Genomic DNA, 17,678 nt, shown 5'->3' with positions numbered 1-17,678 from the left:
ATTGGGAAGAGGGGCAGTTGAAACTTCTCTATTACATCCACCTCGCGCGGCAGCGGGATAGATTGATGGGATGACTACGAGCTTCCTTGCGGCTATCTCCGGCAGTCTGTTGATTTTAAGGTATCGACGTTTATCGAAGCCACATTTGTGTACGACTTTTGTCGTGGGACAAAATAGTATTGCCAATGACACCAACGTCGAATTCAACTGAAGAAATCTTAATTGATACAAGCGCGTTTTATTTTTATCTGGCATACGTTTGCATCCGGTCATTATTTATTATTTTTAATAGAAAACACTGCGAAATTAATCTCCGAATTTCGGAGAAATGGGGATATATAAAAAATAAACTCCGATAAACACCGAATTTTCGCTAAAAAATAAACTCCGAAAAACACCGTACGAATTTAACGAAAAATAAACTCCGAAAACACGGAGCCTTATGCATAACCTAGCTGTACGCACTACATGTGTTCGACCTAATAAAATGTGTAATTTGAAATATGGCGGACACATTTAGTTGTCATTAAATGTATCATAACCGAATACAAAGTGTCAATCGATGTTCATCAAACTCGTATAAGATAAGCGTTTGTTCCTACCATCAAATTTTGGACACCGAATAGTGATGCTCAGCAGTGCAGGTGACAAATAGCCACACAACTGTTGCTAGAACACTTTTTTTTTTCATGAACACGGAAGTGTTATTTTGCTTCTCCGTTCTACTAACACCTGAAATTAATGGTGAAATTTTCGCATAAACTTATGTAATGTGGATTAAGCTACCACCAAACTACGCACGATAGTATCAGCTGTTTTCTCAATATATCTGACATGCCGGCTTATTTAGGCATATTAACCTTTCACGCTTTTACGACTTCAATGAAAAACGTAATCGGAATAACATTAACAAGTATCTAAAAAAAGAAAAAAAGCAGAAGCGCCAAAAGATGGGAAACGGGAATAGATCCCTCGTTGTGACACCTTCCTGTGCGCTGCAATCTTAGAATTCTAGACCAGAGAGCCACGGCGTCGGAGGGCCTGGACCAACTGCCTTCTAAGTATGCTAGCCACAATGGGTCAGACGCAGGAAGAAACCTAGACTCTTAATGCCGAACTTCTTAGGCTACGCCGCGCTCCAGGACGGATCACGTGGACATCCTCGTTTTCTTGGACACAGCAACCGCGTTCGGTCCCGACCCTAATTGCCCCACCCACGCAGGCACCCTCCCTCCATCCGCACAAACAGCGAGCATTCCCGCCGATTATCCTCTTTTTCTTTATCCCCTCCTCTATTCGAGAAGGCGCGCGCGCGGGCGGAGGACTCCCTAAAATAGACGGCCCTTACACCTGAATCGCTCGTGAGAAACCACGAGACTTCGACCGACTGGGAGCCTTAGAATCTCGCGATGAGATCTCGTCTCTAAAAGGCCCCGGCAATTAGGAAAGGACGCCCGGGAGACTCGTCGCAGAGCGCTCGCGACAACTCCCACTCGGCTCGCCTCCGTCCGGAGCAGCGCGGCACAGGCGCACATCGCCACCGCCGGGGGTGCCGGTTATATAAACGGAACTGCCGCAGTCATTAAGTCCAGAATGGAAGATAGCATCTTTCGCCGCCGCCGCCGGTCTCACTCGCCGCAAGTGAGCGTTTGTTGCGATGGGGCGGACGAGTTATAAATGAATGAACGAGTGGGAGGAAATGAGCGGGCCTCCAACTACACAAATAGTTAGACAAAAAAAAATAATAATTTACTTCTTCCCTTTGTGCATCCCGCACGTACACTCATGTACTTCTCCGCTCGTTTTTTTTTTTTTTTTTTTTTTTTTTTTTCTTACTGCGTTTTAGTTGTCCCGTGACATTCCAGACACGTTTGGACATTTCCGAAACTTGTCAGGCGTAACAGCGTGACCTATGCACCACTACGTTTCACGAGTTACGTCCGACCGCCAGCAAGGCTATGATCATACGGGAACAATTGAGCAGCGCCTCACTATAACTAAACAGTTAGAGACGCCGGCAGCTCAAGAAATGCAGGATACGCGCCGAGTCCCGAGCATTTATTAAGCTGTCAGCGACTTTAGATGCGTCTTAGTGACTATAGTCACATAAAAGTTAAAAAAGGCGGGGCGTGGTTTCGAGCGCCGAGCCTCTTCCAGTCTCCTCCGCAGCCAGTTGGTCTGCGGCATTAGCTGAGAAGAACGCCCAATGAGAAAATTACGAGGCGAGGAGCACGAACCTAATAAGGGACTCCTTGGGTTTCTGGAGCTGTCGGTTGACTACAGAGGAAAAAAAAAATATGTAGGAATATCGCCGAATGGAAGTTCGTCATTCTCTCGAACCTGCCGCTTAAGTCGAGACCGAAATAAAGAAGACGCTCTGCTCGGAAAATGTTCGAAGCTAACCCGCGCCCACCGAGTACGGGTCAACATTTCAAACGTTCGCTGGAGCAAGCGCATACGCTCTCCGACGGCGTCATTATCCGAAGCCATTGCCCCAGCTGTCTACGCGGCACACGGTACACGCTCGATCGTTTTTTCGCGTGTACACGAGCAAGGTGACGCGCAAGCGCACGTGCCCTCGCTAGCAAATTCATTAGAGCGCGCCGACGGCGGCGGCGTCGGCAAGCGCCAGCCGTAGTCCATTACGCGGCTCAATATTGCACGACGCGCCGACTCCCAGGTGTCGAGTTCTAGCCCCGCTCCTCCTCGCGAACCGCATACCCCCTAAAATGGAGCCCACAATACTCCGTTCACCCGTAAGCTGACAGTGCGTTGGGACCTAACGTACCCGTTGGACGATTCGTGCGTCCGTCCTTGGCCACGTGACCGCGTTCCCGCCCACATCCACGCGCAGAAAGTGGACTCGGGTGATGAAAGGTAGGCGGTGGAGTGGTCTGACGAACCCGCATAGCTCTCACCGCACTGTCAGCTTACGGGTGAACGAAGCACACAAGGCAGCGGGAAGAGGTGCGGCGACACCCAGTGCGATTCGCTGCTGCATGGTATGCGTAAAAAAAAAATATTAAAAAAAAGAGACTATAACTGAGAGGTGGAGGACAGCGAGTGTACGGGTACAGTGTACATTCACCTCATTATCGTTTTCATTAGACGCGGCGCTGCGGGGAACCGCACGGGGTATGGGACGTTCGCCTTTCTCCGACGCAGTGACCCTTCCAAGTGATGAGTTTGATTGCCGCTAATAAGCTGGCACTATGCATCCCCACATACAATATGTTGCGAAAATTGTATCGCTATCCGTCGTTAACTTTCAAAGTAGGTTCGAAGAGGCCCTAGTATTGGTTTTGTCTTAAATTCAGTATTTTTTGGCCGATGTTTTCCTAGCACCCGCTCTAATCTCTTCCTGGTGATAAGGAGAAAGCAAAAGGGCAATACAAAATTCGATTCGGCAAATCACGTCATGCGTTCACTTAAGGCCAGCTGAATTAGAAAAAACATACACATAAAGAAAAGACCATTCACACCGCTGGACTAACAACTGATTTGAATTGGACTGGAATTGAACAAGTGAATTGGAAAGCAAAAAAGAGGAAAAGGGAATGTTCCCTCAAGTGTGGCTTGTAGTAGAAGAGGAGGAAAAAGAAAATCAGTTGTGAGTCCAGCGGTGTGAATGGTCTTTTCTTTATGTGTATGTTTTTTCTAGTTCAGCTGGTCTTAAGTGAACTATGAACCAACTAGCTCAGCTCAAGCCTGTTACACGTCATGCGCCCAACTCAGTAACTAACGCGCTAACTCAGCGCTGGGTTTAACGGCGATTCTTTTCGTTGGCTAAGCAGCAGCCACGAAGAATCGCACCGGTGGGATGAAAAAGAGCGCCATAGTAACGCTGAATTCTGGCGAAGGAGGGGAGGGCTTCGGGGCAATTTTCGCGACGGTAGTAAACACTGCTTCACACAGTTTCGTACGAGTGTGACCGAGATTTAAGTTTGGATGTGAGTGGCATTTGCGTCTTACCATGCGTTACGACGGCTTGTGGCTACTTACAACGAGACTAGAGATTTTTGCAGTATTTGCGAGATTACGTGTAAGCACTACTTGTGAGAAATAAACGCTTATAAACATCGTCACGATTACATCTATCCCGTGGTCAAAGGAGGACGTCTAAAACAAACTTAGGAGATAAACGAAAACAGATAGTAAGTGTTCCGAGGCTGCCCGATAGATGGGGCTAGTGTCTTCTCTCGTCGCAAGCGGTCACAGTGGCGCCATCTATTGAGTCGCCTCAGAATGCTCCAGATCTGCGGATATTTTCTCATTTATTTGCGCTTTACGCGTCAAGTAACTGGGCCAATGTTATGAGCGACCATTTCGTAAATATACATTAGACAGTGCGTTCATTTGATCTCGAAAATGCTGCAAAACGTTCGATCTAGTTGCACAAAAATAGAAATGTTCCAGGACCACATAATAGATGGCGTCCGTGTTACGGTGTATTCTATAGAATCTAGATTGATAGGGAGGGTTTATTTCAAACTATGTGGAGCTCTCGTATTTCAATGGCGGACGCCTCCAGCGGAGATTTATTTATTTTTGTTTACTGCAGTGGGTACATACATAGGAGTTGAACACAGTTACGGGACACAGTTACAGGACACCTGATCGCAAGTGTCGTAAGTGGTCCCAAGCCGTCGTCACGCGGTCGTTCACGCTCAAACGCAAATGTGTGAACCGGACTTAAGTAGGCGATGCGAAGCGGTACGAGCCTTCTCGGTGTCCTCCGCCGTCGGTGGAGCATCGAAGGTGCCCGAGAAAGCAGCCCCGCACCGCTGCCGGCAGCTCCCGCGGGAAACAATGTGGCTGATGTCGCTTCTTCGTCCCAGGTGACCGGCGCTCGGCCGGGAAAGCTATTGCCGGTCCCATGAATCTCGGGGCCGTCCGCTGCCGTCGGTGGCCGTGTCGGGAGCGTCAGACGCACTTTGGGGAGACTCGGAGTGGCAGAGCTCCCGCACCGGCCTCGGCTATTGATCGGCCGCGATGGTCAGCGCGTTCCGCTGACCTCTTGGCGTCCCTATCTGACGTCCGGCTTTCCCGAAATAACTGACGGCAACTTTGTCATCGGTGCCTCCTTTTAGTATTCTTGTTTTGCTGTTTCCGGTTCCACGTTGTTTCCTTTCTCTTTCTGGTGTCTCATAAATTTGTCTCGAAACGTGATACTCGGAGCCATCTTCTCTCAAAGAAGTGTAACGAATTGCCCTTTTCGTTTCCTTCATCTTTCCCAAGGGAGTAGCCATGTTGAATTCAGGCGCCTCGCTATACTTGTGTGGTAGGTGGCGAATTGCACGCTTCCATTTTCTCATAGCACAGAATTTCTTATCGAGAGGCCGCGCATAGCGCGGCTTTCAATTAATAAAAGCATAGCATATAGACATTTTGCGTGGCAACTTGACACGCGACACCTTAATCTCAGATGACATCGTGACGTGACGTGACAGAGTCACGTGACACGGTAATGCCTTTATATATTCACGAAACTCGCGCAATATGTTCTCCAGTGACCTCTTTCCTGTTCCCGCATAAGCAGGAGCGCGAAAAGGCCCTATGAACACAATGCATTTAGAAGACCTTTGGAAAATGCCAAAGAGGCTACGAATTCTTGTTCACGGGTCAATCTTTCTCATCTTCACTATTAACGCAGGAGAATGAGGGGAAACTCAATAAGTTGTCGAGCCGACTACGAGGAAATCTGTTTCCTCAACGTGATCATCTTGCAGTTCACACGTATTCAGAATCCAACTGGGTTTTGAATCATAAGTTTCTTGGTCAGACAGGTTAGGCTTCCGCTTCCTCAGTCGATCAGGAGCTGTTACAAGGTTCCTTCAACAAATGATCACCGTCACTGTGAACATTTTTCTCTGTGTGTGTGTGTGTCTTAAGAGGAGGCGCATGAACATGCATCTAATTTGCCGCATTTAGCCAAAGTCTGCCTTCGAGTAATGGTCAAGAAGTATACGAGAGAAACTTTTGAGGCGATAAAAAATTAAGTTCACGGTTTCTGAAAAAAATATAAAAACCAGCCAACAAAAGTTCAGTGGAAATGCATCTAAATTTCAGCATCAGAGTGAAATAGACGTGCTAAGTTCATGAGTTGGACGTGCTAACTTCGTTTGACCCCCTTTACGACGACTATTTCAGGTTGTGCGAAAAAACACAAAGAAAAAGATGTTGATTTTGTGTCAGATGTCATTTATATGATACCCTTTTTGTGTGACCTTTGTTATAATGGACAAAGTAAGCGTTCTATAAATGAAAAGTTGACGGAACATAAACGCTGTATAAAAAAAAAAGGACTTGTAATCTGAAGTTTCGAAACATCTGGTCGAATGTAAGAATTTCATACCGTTATGGAATTTGACATCAGTAGAAGAAAGGGAAAAAAGTTTACCACAAACGTTTGATAAAAGAATCACTCAATACGATATCACGGAAAGGCTCTTAATAAGCCTTCGTTTGATTCGGACCGCAAACTTCGGCGGTTTCTTAGGCTTTGAAAAGTGCAGTCCTTGAAGTGTCTACAAGTTTCCAAGAAGTTGTTTTGTTCGTTTTGGGTTGGGTTGACAGGGTTCAAAGAAATGAGAGGAGGAAGATGTCGAGGAGGCCATCACCGTCATGCTAACTGTTAGGAATGTACATTTGTGGAAAAAGGTGCTCTCGGAATTTTCTCTTTCCCCTTTTCGGTCGTCTTTTTTCCTATTTAACCAGGTTTTGAAAGATAAAATTTCATCTGTGTTTCAGACTTATGAGTGTGTATGTAGTTACCTAAAGTCTCGGGGTTTTTGAATCATGTAAAACTAGTTGTAATTGAAATTAATAAACGTGGTTTCAGAAGTACCAGTTATTCTCGCGAACGTGTTAAATTGAGATCTACCAGAAAATTAAAGGAGATACGCAACCATACTGGAATTCTTTGCGCTGAAAATGATTTGGAAATGGCTGCTTTGGGAAGAGACGAACTCATTTCAGGGGATATACAAACAGAGTGTAGATATGAACATCTAAATAGGACAATCTAATTAACCAAGTTAGCCAAGGTAAGACATAAAAGAATGAAGAAGCAAAGACGCTAACCGAATGGGTGGCGGCAGGTAATGGAGAAACGCAAAGAACCTTTAAGAGAAGACATACTTTAAGCCTAGCGGACAGGCAGAAGATAACATGTAGAAAAAATAGGTTATATATATATCAATAGTAGAGGGAAATAAATTTATAGCACGAAGACAAAATTTATAAAGAAATTATTTTCACTTATTCTATTTGATGGATTAAAACGAGAAGTAGAACGCTAATATAAAAGTAATTAATAGGGTTTAAAAGGCAGCAAAAAAGTTTTGGAAGCGGCTTAACTTAACTCTCTGAGTCAGAAAACAAATGTGGAGCAGATATTCATCATCACACTTCCCAGTAATCAGTTGAAAGGGGATGAAGTGGTGCGATATTAGAGAAAATATAGCAAAGGAAGATATCACCCCACTTATTTAAGTCGCTTCTATAGTACAAACAAAGTCGATGGAAAAACGTATAACAGAGGTCTTAGTGGCCTCTCGACGAGGTCAGAGGGTATTTCGGTTATGCTAGTAAAGATTTTATAGGCGCCAAATCTAAGCCACAATTTCAAAGAGGCTCGACATAAAATAATTATAAGCAAAGAATGAACCGAAAACTGTATTTAACAGAAAAATTTAATATTTAATGAAATTTAAGACGAAGCTGATATTAGAAACTCCGTCCTATAATCGTGGTACCAGTTGTTTACAGGGTGGCCACGCAGATTAGACGAAAGCGCTTACAGAGATGGGTGGAGAACCAGAGGCCGAGCTTAAAAAAAGAGAGCGGAAACACAAAAAGCGAAAAACAACTTACTTGCATTCTTAGATATTAAGAGAGTTTACGACATACTGAGGATTCAAAGGATATATGTGTGACATACTGAGGAGCTTAAATTTGTGGGATGAAATAATAAGCTCTTAAAATGCATTTGCAGAGACTAAAATAAACTTAAAGCATAGGGAAATTCAACAGAGGCAATACATGAAAAAAAACAAAAAAAAACAGGGACGCTCTAACTGTTACTTTAATATGTATACGCAGAGTAGAAAAACAAGACTACGGGGGAGTGGTCTTGGATTTTATCTCTTGTAATAAATGCCAGATAAAAAATACTGAACCGCCATTGGCAGCATGAACGTATGCAAATCGTATAGTGCGCATAGCTGGTAAAAGTACGAATATCTTGGACTAAGATACCAAGGCGCGTTCAGTTAAGCGAATTAGACTCCCCATACATTCTACAGAAAAAGACCGCTTGTCTGAAATAAAGTAGCCTAACAAAAAAATTGTAAAAGAAATCACGTGTTTTTTGTGTGTGTTTTTTACGGGGAAGGTGATGAGCTGAATACAACCGTGATTCATATTTGAAAAAGTGGTTGATTGTAAGTATTTAAGGGCATATATTAACGAAGGTGAAGAATGCTACAGTACGAGTACGAAATATGAAACTGGCAGAGACAACAGCTGTAAGAAAGAATAGGAAACTGCGTAACTACAACAAGTATTAAGTGGTACGAGAGCTTTTAAAAGGGGTTTAAGGTCTAGGATTAGCTTTCGGAAAGGCAGTTTTGCGTATAAAAACTAGATTTCCAAGCAAGGTTAGAATAATTTGAGGTTCGACTCATGGGAACGAATTATGGGCAATGGGTGCAAAGCTTACAGCCACCTGTAAAACAGGAGCGTTCGAAGAAAATGGAGAAAGCAAACAGGACACCTTAAGTCAGAATATTTGGGCAATAGTGGGGAAGCACAATAGGAAATGACAGAAGAGAAGAAGTTAAGGCAACAAATATGAGTATATAGAACGTAGGTATACAGACAAAGTCAGCCTTGAAAGCGCACAGGTTATTCAAAACTAGTATTTCTAGAAAGTGTATCTATGGAAATTGAAGCAGCAGTTCTTTGTTGCTGTTTTTTTCGAGTCTGAAGGGATTGTTGTAGGCAAGGATGTACATAGCTAGATATGAGAAAATGAGCGCAGCATGAAAAGCGTGTGGGAAGAAGCCTAAGACTGCTGGGTGGCCTACTGCAAAGGGCTTCACTCTGCAATTACCGAAGGCATCGCTATTTGTCAAGGGCTCTAGGATTTAAAGTCAAGGAGACAAAAACAAATAAAAAACGGCGTGAAGGTTCAGATTAGCAAGTAGATGTTGTCTCACTGTTGTCGACAGTAGAGTGAAAAATTAATAATTTCGCAATCTACATTTTTTTTTTATGCACGGTTCATAAAGTTGAACGTGCATGCACCGTGTGATATACATTTTAAAGGTTCGGCCATATTCGTCGACCAGTGCAACTAGGAGTACCTTCAAACACACGCCCTTCAGCAGAGAGATTACAATTGGGCAATTTTACTGAGCTTTCACTCTGGATGTATTTTCAAAGTTTACGCACTCCTACCGTAGTGAAGTCTAGAAGTCCGAGCTTGTAGTCTCAGCAGTAGCTCGTGCTGCGTAAGAGTTCCTGAGCCAGGAGCTCGCTCTTACAGCCTTCGCTGAAGCGCATAATAAAATGGAACGGTCTATGGTGCCTCGGTGTCATTTTCCCCTTCAATATTTATTTATACGATTCCCTCGGAACGCGTTATCCAATTCAAGGAACGGCGTCTTCACTTTATAGTAGAGGAAGACATTGGGGCAGCCCAATACGAGTGGCGTAGTTTACACACGACTGTGCGTATTTCTATATATGAAAGACTGCGTTGACGCTTCGTTAAATGAAGCCAGTGCGCTGCAGCCGTCCGTCCGCCGCGCATGCACGCTGGCTTCCCTTTGCCTCCCATCGACCCTCTCGTCCCTTCGCCTCCCCCAGCTCTTTCCTCTTTCCTCCTATCCCCGCAACCCACTCTCCCGTGCAAGGGCTGCGCTTGAAGCCTGCGTTAAAATGGCGGCGGCCGACGCCATGTTCGATAAGGGACGAACTCCTCTATAGCCGAAAACTCGCAGCGCCTGCTACGCGGTCTCGTCTGCCTGGCCGCTGTTTGGTCGAGCGGGACAGGGAATCGGGCGGTGGCGGCCCCGGATAAACTAAGTCACGAATAGCTCAAGAAACACAAGGCGTGATTTGTTACGTTCGCGCTCTACTCTTCGTGATTCGTATTTTTCGGCGTTCTTATCTGCGAATAGCGCAGCGTCATTGCTTGCGAAGCGATCGTAAGTTGCTCGGCACTCTCCACGTCCCGTGTTTGTCAGTGACTACAGCATAAAACGGCGTGTTGTTCGCTGGTAAGCGCTGCCAACCTACGTGTATCAACGGGAAGCTAACGGTTCTTTTACCTAGGGGTCTACGAACACAGAGCTGAACTTCTCCTTCTCGTATGTACACTCTAAAAACAATCAGTTCTTGAAACGTTCTTGGGCGCTCCAAGACCTCCTTGAGCTTGTAAAGAACGGTTTCTCCTCAAGTAATATCGCCCCCTGGGGCACTAGAACGGCAACTGGGCGATGAAGAACTCTTTCGAATAAAAAAAAAAGCATAAAAAAACTTCATATTTTTTTTTACGAAGAATTCTTTTTAGGTGGATATTAAAATAACGTTTTTAACGGGCAAAATATGGACAGGCCGAACGCCTGGGTTGTCCGTATTTTGCACCCAAAAAGGTTTTTTTTTTAAAAACGCCCCCTCAAGCGGATTTTTGTGAAAAACCTATAAGGGGTACTTTAAAAGGAGACTTAAATGTACCCCTTATAGGTTGTTTTTTTTTTCACAAAGAACCCTTTTAGGAGGCGCTTAAAATAACTTTTTAGCTTGCGAAATATAAACAAGCCGAAGAACCCACACTCTAAAAAAAGAAGGTATCACCTTACACCCTTTTGTCCCATATAATGCGCCCCACAATTTTAGTTGGACGTACAGCGTACTATAGTAGAGGGGCTTGATTTTACGAGGGGCTTGATAACGGTGCAATATAACTTATTAAATAGCTGAAGTACGTATCAAAGACCACGGAAAGAAAACACTGAGGTTTTGCAGTAGGACCAAGAAAACCCCGATTATTTTTATTTTTGTGGTCAGTAACCCGTACATTAACTACCTTTAATAATTTGTACCACACGGCTATCAAGCCTCTCAAGAAAGTTAGTACCGTCAGATTGACGTCAGTGCGCTCTGCGTCGAACTGAAGTTTTGGAATGTATTATATGGGACAAAGGGTGTAAGAATACACCCTTTTTTTTTTTTTTAGAGTGCAGAGGTTCTTCGGCTTGTCCGCATTTTGAAACCTAAAAAAGTTATTTTAAGCACCCCCTAAAACGGTTCTTCGTAAAAAACCTATAAGTGGTACTTTAAAAAGGGGCGTAAAAGTACCCCTTATAGGTTTTTCACGAAGAACCGTTTAAGGGGGAACTTAAAATAACTTTTTAGCGCGCGAACAATAAACAAGCCGAAGAACCCAGGCGTTCTTCGGCTTGTGCATATTTTGCACCCTAAAAGTTCCTTTGGGCACCCCCTAAAAGGGCTCTTCGTGAAAAACATACAAGAGGTTCTTTTAAGCTTTTCTTTTATGCAAAACAGTTCTTCATCGTCCATTTGCCGTTCTAGTGCGCCGGAAGGCGATAGTGTCTGAGGCGAAACCGTTCTTCACGAGCTGAAAGAGTTCTTGAAGCGTCAAAAAACGTTTCAAGAACGGATTTGTTTTTAGAGTGTATACGTAGAGATTATGAATACTTGCCGATGTTCTACGAAGACACTAAAGGAAGCTAGGGCGTGTAACGTTAAGCGACGCCTAGGATACCGCACTGCTCACAGTTTGGTGTTCGAATATCTTTTATATCCAGTACTAGAAGTATTTGATGGGCTTAAATTATTTACAACTCGTGTAACGTGGCATAAAATGGGCTCGGTAGCTGAAGGATGGCCAATGTGTGTGAGATTTTGTAAAAATAAATAAATTCGCTTAAAAGTATTGACTTGCGCGCTGAAACCAATTTTAAACTGAATTCAAAGGTTCAAAGCGCGAACAAAACGAGGAGAATAAAGCTTTTAACCTTTTAACTCAGTGTGGATCAACTCGGGCGAACTCAAGTCTTAACATAAAGCAATTTTAGTTACTCTAAAAAAAAAAAAAAAAAAGCCCGTCCGTCTACTTTTCCGCACAACACTCAAACAGCCAATCACCGCAACTTACGGAGGCAACTCAGCAAATGACGATGCCGAAACATACGTTTCGACCAAAAAACGCAGTGTGAGTTCTGACATTAAGCAATGCAAGCGTGACGTTTTGCATTGCTCAATGTCACAACTCAGACTGCGTTTTTCGGTCTAAACATATGTTTCGGCGTCGTCATTCGCTGAGCTGCCTCCGTAGGTTGCGGTGATTGACTCTCCCACTGTTGTACGGGAGAGTAGACGCACGGGCTTTTTTTAGAGGCTCGAAGGGCCGATATTGAGGCTATATTACAGTCGAAATAATTTATAGCAAAGCTAATTTACAAAAAAAATATATTATTATTCTTGCTATGTGAACAGTTCAACTGGCTATACCAGAACTAAACTCTGACAAACATTTGCATTCTAACAAAAAGTAGTAGACAGTGTAATGCTCCAGCAAGAATCCGATGCATGCTCATGTAGTAAGACTGCTGATATACTGATTATTTATTTTCGCTGTAAACTTCCAATGCTTGTTTTCGAGAGATGTTCTAGAGAACAATCCCACTTCACTCAGAATCATGCCTCCTTAAGGTTTTCTGTTTAACACTTACATGAATCTTCAATGTTTCGAAATTAACATGTTCTCGGTTAAAACGTGAAAGACCAGATTCCTGAGAAGAATTATGTAAACGAATTTAACGCCTGATATCTCTGCCCTTGCACGGTGGGTAAATGTTGATAGGTGTCGCAACGTCAGGAACTAGCGTCTTCTCTGTTTTCCAAAACTCCAATCTAATTTCCCTATAAAATGGTCTCCAGTTTCTTTACTCATGAATTAAGAATGCTCGCGCGTCTTACAGTGTCTTTGTTGCTACACTCTAAAAAAAAAAAAAAAAAGGTATCACCTTGCACCTTTTTGTCCCATATAATGCACCCCAAAACTTCAGTTCGACGTACAGCGCAGTGTAGTTGAACAAACGACCCCAAATTTTATGAGGAACTTGATAACGGTGCGATATAACTTCTTAAATAGCTAAAGTACGTATCGAAGACCACATAAAAAAAATACTAAGGTTTCAAAATAAAACAAAAAAAAACGTTTTTTTTTTTTTATTTTGTAGTCAGTAACACGTACATTAGCTATTTTAATAAGTTGTACACATCGCGACACTGTTAGCGCGAACACGACATCGGCGCATTTTCTCATTTTACATCTAAACAGTATTAGCCAGCATGACATTTTATCGCTTACATTATAGAGCTAAATGAGCTCTTTCCGTAGCAATAAGAACTTGGATGACATCCCTTGGTTTCAAAGAGAAAACCTGGAAAAACTGGTGATCGCTTGTTCGCGCTAACAGTGTCGCGCTCTGTACCACACGGCTATCAAGCCCCTCGTGAAACGTTGGTACCGTCAGATCGACGTCAGTGCGCTCTACGTCGAACTGAAGTTTTGGGGTGTATTATACGGGACAAAGGGTGTAAGAATACACCCTTTTTTTTTAGAGTGTATAGCAGGTTGATAAAAATAAAGCATTCTGCCTCTCATGCCACCTGCAATTCGCAGACAAACAAAACTGGGATTCAGCACCTAGCTGTGTGTGAATATCTCGTATTGTACGTTATCTGCGGGGTCAGTCAGGGCACAGCCGACTGGTGCGCGTGACCTCGCTCTCGCCCATGCCTCGCTTACTGCCCGTGGGTATGGGCGACCGCGAGAGCACCTGGCAAAAGACAAACGTATGACGTCCAACGAGCGCGGAGCTAGCTGCCACCACAATGTCAGCTTAGGGGTGGACGGAGTATAACGTAAGAGAGCGCTCGTTTCCTTCAAGGTACAAGAACCCACCCAACCACTGAGAAACGTTCCCCTGAGCTACACTCTCGTGTCTGCGTCTGCAGCTGGTCATGCAGGTTGGGAGAAGAAGTCACACCAAATTCGCAATATAAGGAAACACGGTAGCTTTTTTCTTTTTTTTTTCTCATGAAAAAGACGTTAATATTAAAATATTTTGTGTGGTAAGCATGTGATTCGAAACCTTGAAGCTGAGAGGATGATAAAAATGGAACGGCACAGCACAAAGTTTCAAACTTATTGCGTTATAAAGGGTTATTCTTTTTTTTTTTTTTTTTTTTCACCGCCATCAGTGTTAGGACATTAAACTATCCAGGTAGAAAATGTTGTTTACGCTTGCCGAGGAAACGGGGCAGACAGAAAGGAAGGTTTCACGAACATTTATGTTTGCCAAGCCCGTAGCAACGGAATTTATTGCGGCAGTTCAATTATTATTTCATAAATCAAATCATGAAGACCCTTATTTCTTAAAAAAAAAATATAGGTTTCTAATAAACAAGGATTACGAAATGAAATACGTCACAAATTCTATGTATAAGTCTGGGATCAGTGAACGTGGGGAGAAAACAAATACACCTGCAAACATTAAAAAAAAAAAAAAAAAAAAAAACACGAAGAGTTCTGAATTCTTAAATCCTAAGATGCCTTCAAATTATTATAGCCTTCTTTGCAGGCAGAAAGGAGTACTGGAAAACAATAGGGAAGACTGCGGTCAATATCCCCATATTTATATTTTATACAAGAATAAACTGCCCACGTCGACTGTTTCATACCTAAAACTTGATATGAATAAAATCACCCTCCCGCATCTTTAGTGCGAACTTCATAGTCTATTCATACTAAATTGCGATAATTACCCGTTTTCGTTCATGCCAACCATGACCGGTAATGTGTTTTTATTCAATATTTTTATAAGTATTAATTGTATCGTTGTTTTGTGCCTTTCCCCTCTGTAATGCCTCCGGGCCCTGAACGTACTGAAATAAGTATATAAATACATAAACGTAGGTACCAATCTGATTAACCGGACAACATTGAAACGAGGGCAGTTCACGTTCGAAATCTGACAACCCTGGTCATAACAAGAGATTGGGCTATGTTGTGCGTTTGCAATAGTGTAGTTTACAGGCGTAAAAGGACGGCGCAATGCAACCAAACCGTCGGTTTTTGGTCGACACGACAGGTTCGCCTCAAAAACAGCTGCTTGCAAGCCGGTGGGAAAAAATAGGACAGCAGTACAGCTGCTTCGGCGACGAACATGTGCCCGAAGTGTACATGCAGTCTTATATTGACTCAAGCCAGGTATTTTAGGTACAGGAAAAGAAAGTTTATAAACGATCGGCTTTGTTTTGTGAGTGACAAAATTGAAAGAAACTTTGTCGCTTAGAACTTGTTATACCGCTCGTTTATTTGTCGTATGCGTTGATTTCTTCATTCAATGCGGAGTTCAGGAGAAAAAAAGAAACTACAGTTGAGTGCAGTACTAATCTCTGTAACTCTACAATTGACTTTTTAAATTATAGTAACAAAATGGATAATAATATTCATTTTCGAGTTTCTAGCCATGACGTTAATCTATCTAAGAAATAATTGTGATAAATATATTAATCTTTTAGGGAACCCAGTTTAGCATCGTAACAATACAGAGGTTAAATACGTATTCTAAAAAAATATTCGTTCCGGTTCGATCATAAAAAATAAAAAAAATAATGCGTCTTGATTATTTCTTGTACGGATCATTTAAGGCGCGACCATTAACAGACAAAGATGCAAATCAGGTGTCTGAAAGAAGTCTTTGAGCAACTTCTTAATAGAAAGAGAACGTAAACAAGCTGGCACAACTGAATCATAATGAACAGATCATCTAGACCGAAAACACATGTATGTGAAAGAGTACAGCATACCATAATGGTTCAAGAACCTTACGGAGCATGCGTTTGTTCTCTTGTGTGATCCTCAGCTTCGGGGCTCCATTCATTACCAGAGCATGTGTACTGTACCACTAACGCCCAGTGTTGAAAGAAAATCTTTCTGCAGAGTCTCAAGATGGCCACCGACAATTTAGGTAACCTGCCACTATTCGAAAGCCCCCAGGTTATTATGCTCTTTCGAGTTTCTACAAACAGTGTCTGCGGCCTTCGTGCCTCGTTAAAATAACCTTCCAAGTGACTCTGAGGTGCGTTAGTGCTTTCTATATATCCCGGATATAGTACCTATAAAGCTGCATAGCTAAGACTAAAGACAAAAAATCCAGAGCTTTTCTTTGTCTTCGGGGTGGCCAAGCACACATATCCTGCCTGTGATGCACAGCACGCGAGTGCTTGTACAAAGCCGGAGCTCATTTTGTTACTAGAAACGAAATAATGCATCGTTTTTAGACTTTCGGTGGTTCCAGTTCACTGTCCAGAAAATTGGGCAATAATAATAATAATAATAATAATAATAATAAAAATAATACTTCTATTTTTGACTTCCTGCGTCACGGGTTTGGGGGGGGGGGGGGAGCAAATTGTAAACAAATAGTTACCTGCCGAGGCCCCACCATCCTTGTACTTTGCTTAGAAAACATAGACACAGCCACACACGCACGCACGCACAAACATAATAGAAAGGAAAACACGTAAAAAATCTCAACAATAAACGTAGTACATACCACGTAGCAAAAAAAAAAAAAAAAGAAATGCAGAGTTTACAAATTTACACATTCAGAAAGCTAGAAGACTATGAATCAACGTTTATGTGTGTGTTTTTGTTTTGTTTCTTTTTTGTTCTTTTTACATTTTAAATTTTACAATTGTTCTATTTTTATTATAAAGTAAGATGTACTAGAAAGAAAAAAAACAAGGGTACGTGTGGTTTACAGATGATTATGTACTACTGACTATAACATTACATATATAGGAATATATCTGCGGTGACGGCTCATTAAAACATTATGTTGTTTTCGTAAATTAATAATTGGTGTTAAAACAGAAAGTGACCCGCAATATCGTTAGGATTTGTTTACCTTTTTGTATTTTAATTGGTGTTTGTATACTTTAGGTCTTCATGTCAAGCAGGGCTTTGAAAACCCCTCTAATATTTAACGATTTGCGCTGACAAAATAACTCTCAAAATTACATAATACAGCTGACAGTGAGTGTCATGTAATGATCATGTTTATTTAAGAGATACAGATAGTATAGCGAAACTTCACGTACAAGTTTCTACCCACTTATGTATGAAATGATCAAAGATAGTTCATGTTTTCACAAAACAAAAAAAAACAAAAAATTGTTGTGAAAGAAATTTGGAGACCACGGATATTTATCAAAGTAATGAGTTTTATGTTCTTCCGTACATTTCCGACAGAAATTACTTTCCTCGTAAAATAAAACGCCCCCCCCCCCCCTCCCCCGTTAAAATTGAATAAAAAGTAAATGAACCTATTCGTTCCAGTAATTATACGTCGCGTCATACAACGTTCAAGTAAACAATCCGTGAGGCTTTATAACATAAACGGTTTGTCGTATGCTCGTGGCAAATATGATCGAAACGTAGTTCCATTTTATCACAGAAGTGATAATGTGGGACACGCCATTTTTTAGTTGGCAAACATTGCCTGATTTATGATACGCTTCCACGGCTATTTTGTCACCCCACCTTTTGTGAATCTATAGAGTGAAACTAA

The 17,678-nt window shown here is 42.4% G+C and overlaps 1 protein-coding gene across 2 annotated transcripts in view; it reads right to left on the bottom strand.

The window, feature by feature from the left end:
• Positions 1-17,678, bottom strand: part of LOC8052826 (diacylglycerol kinase theta) — a 75,333-nt gene that overhangs the window by 55,648 nt on the left and 2,007 nt on the right. The window lies entirely within an intron of this gene.

The sequence above is a fragment of the Ixodes scapularis genome, unplaced genomic scaffold, assembly GCF_016920785.2.
Source record: "Ixodes scapularis isolate PalLabHiFi unplaced genomic scaffold, ASM1692078v2 PGA_scaffold2__306_contigs__length_199485367, whole genome shotgun sequence".
In the NCBI taxonomy this organism is placed as follows: domain Eukaryota; kingdom Metazoa; phylum Arthropoda; class Arachnida; order Ixodida; family Ixodidae; genus Ixodes; species Ixodes scapularis.
This window is presented reverse-complemented; position numbering and strand designations above follow the sequence as displayed.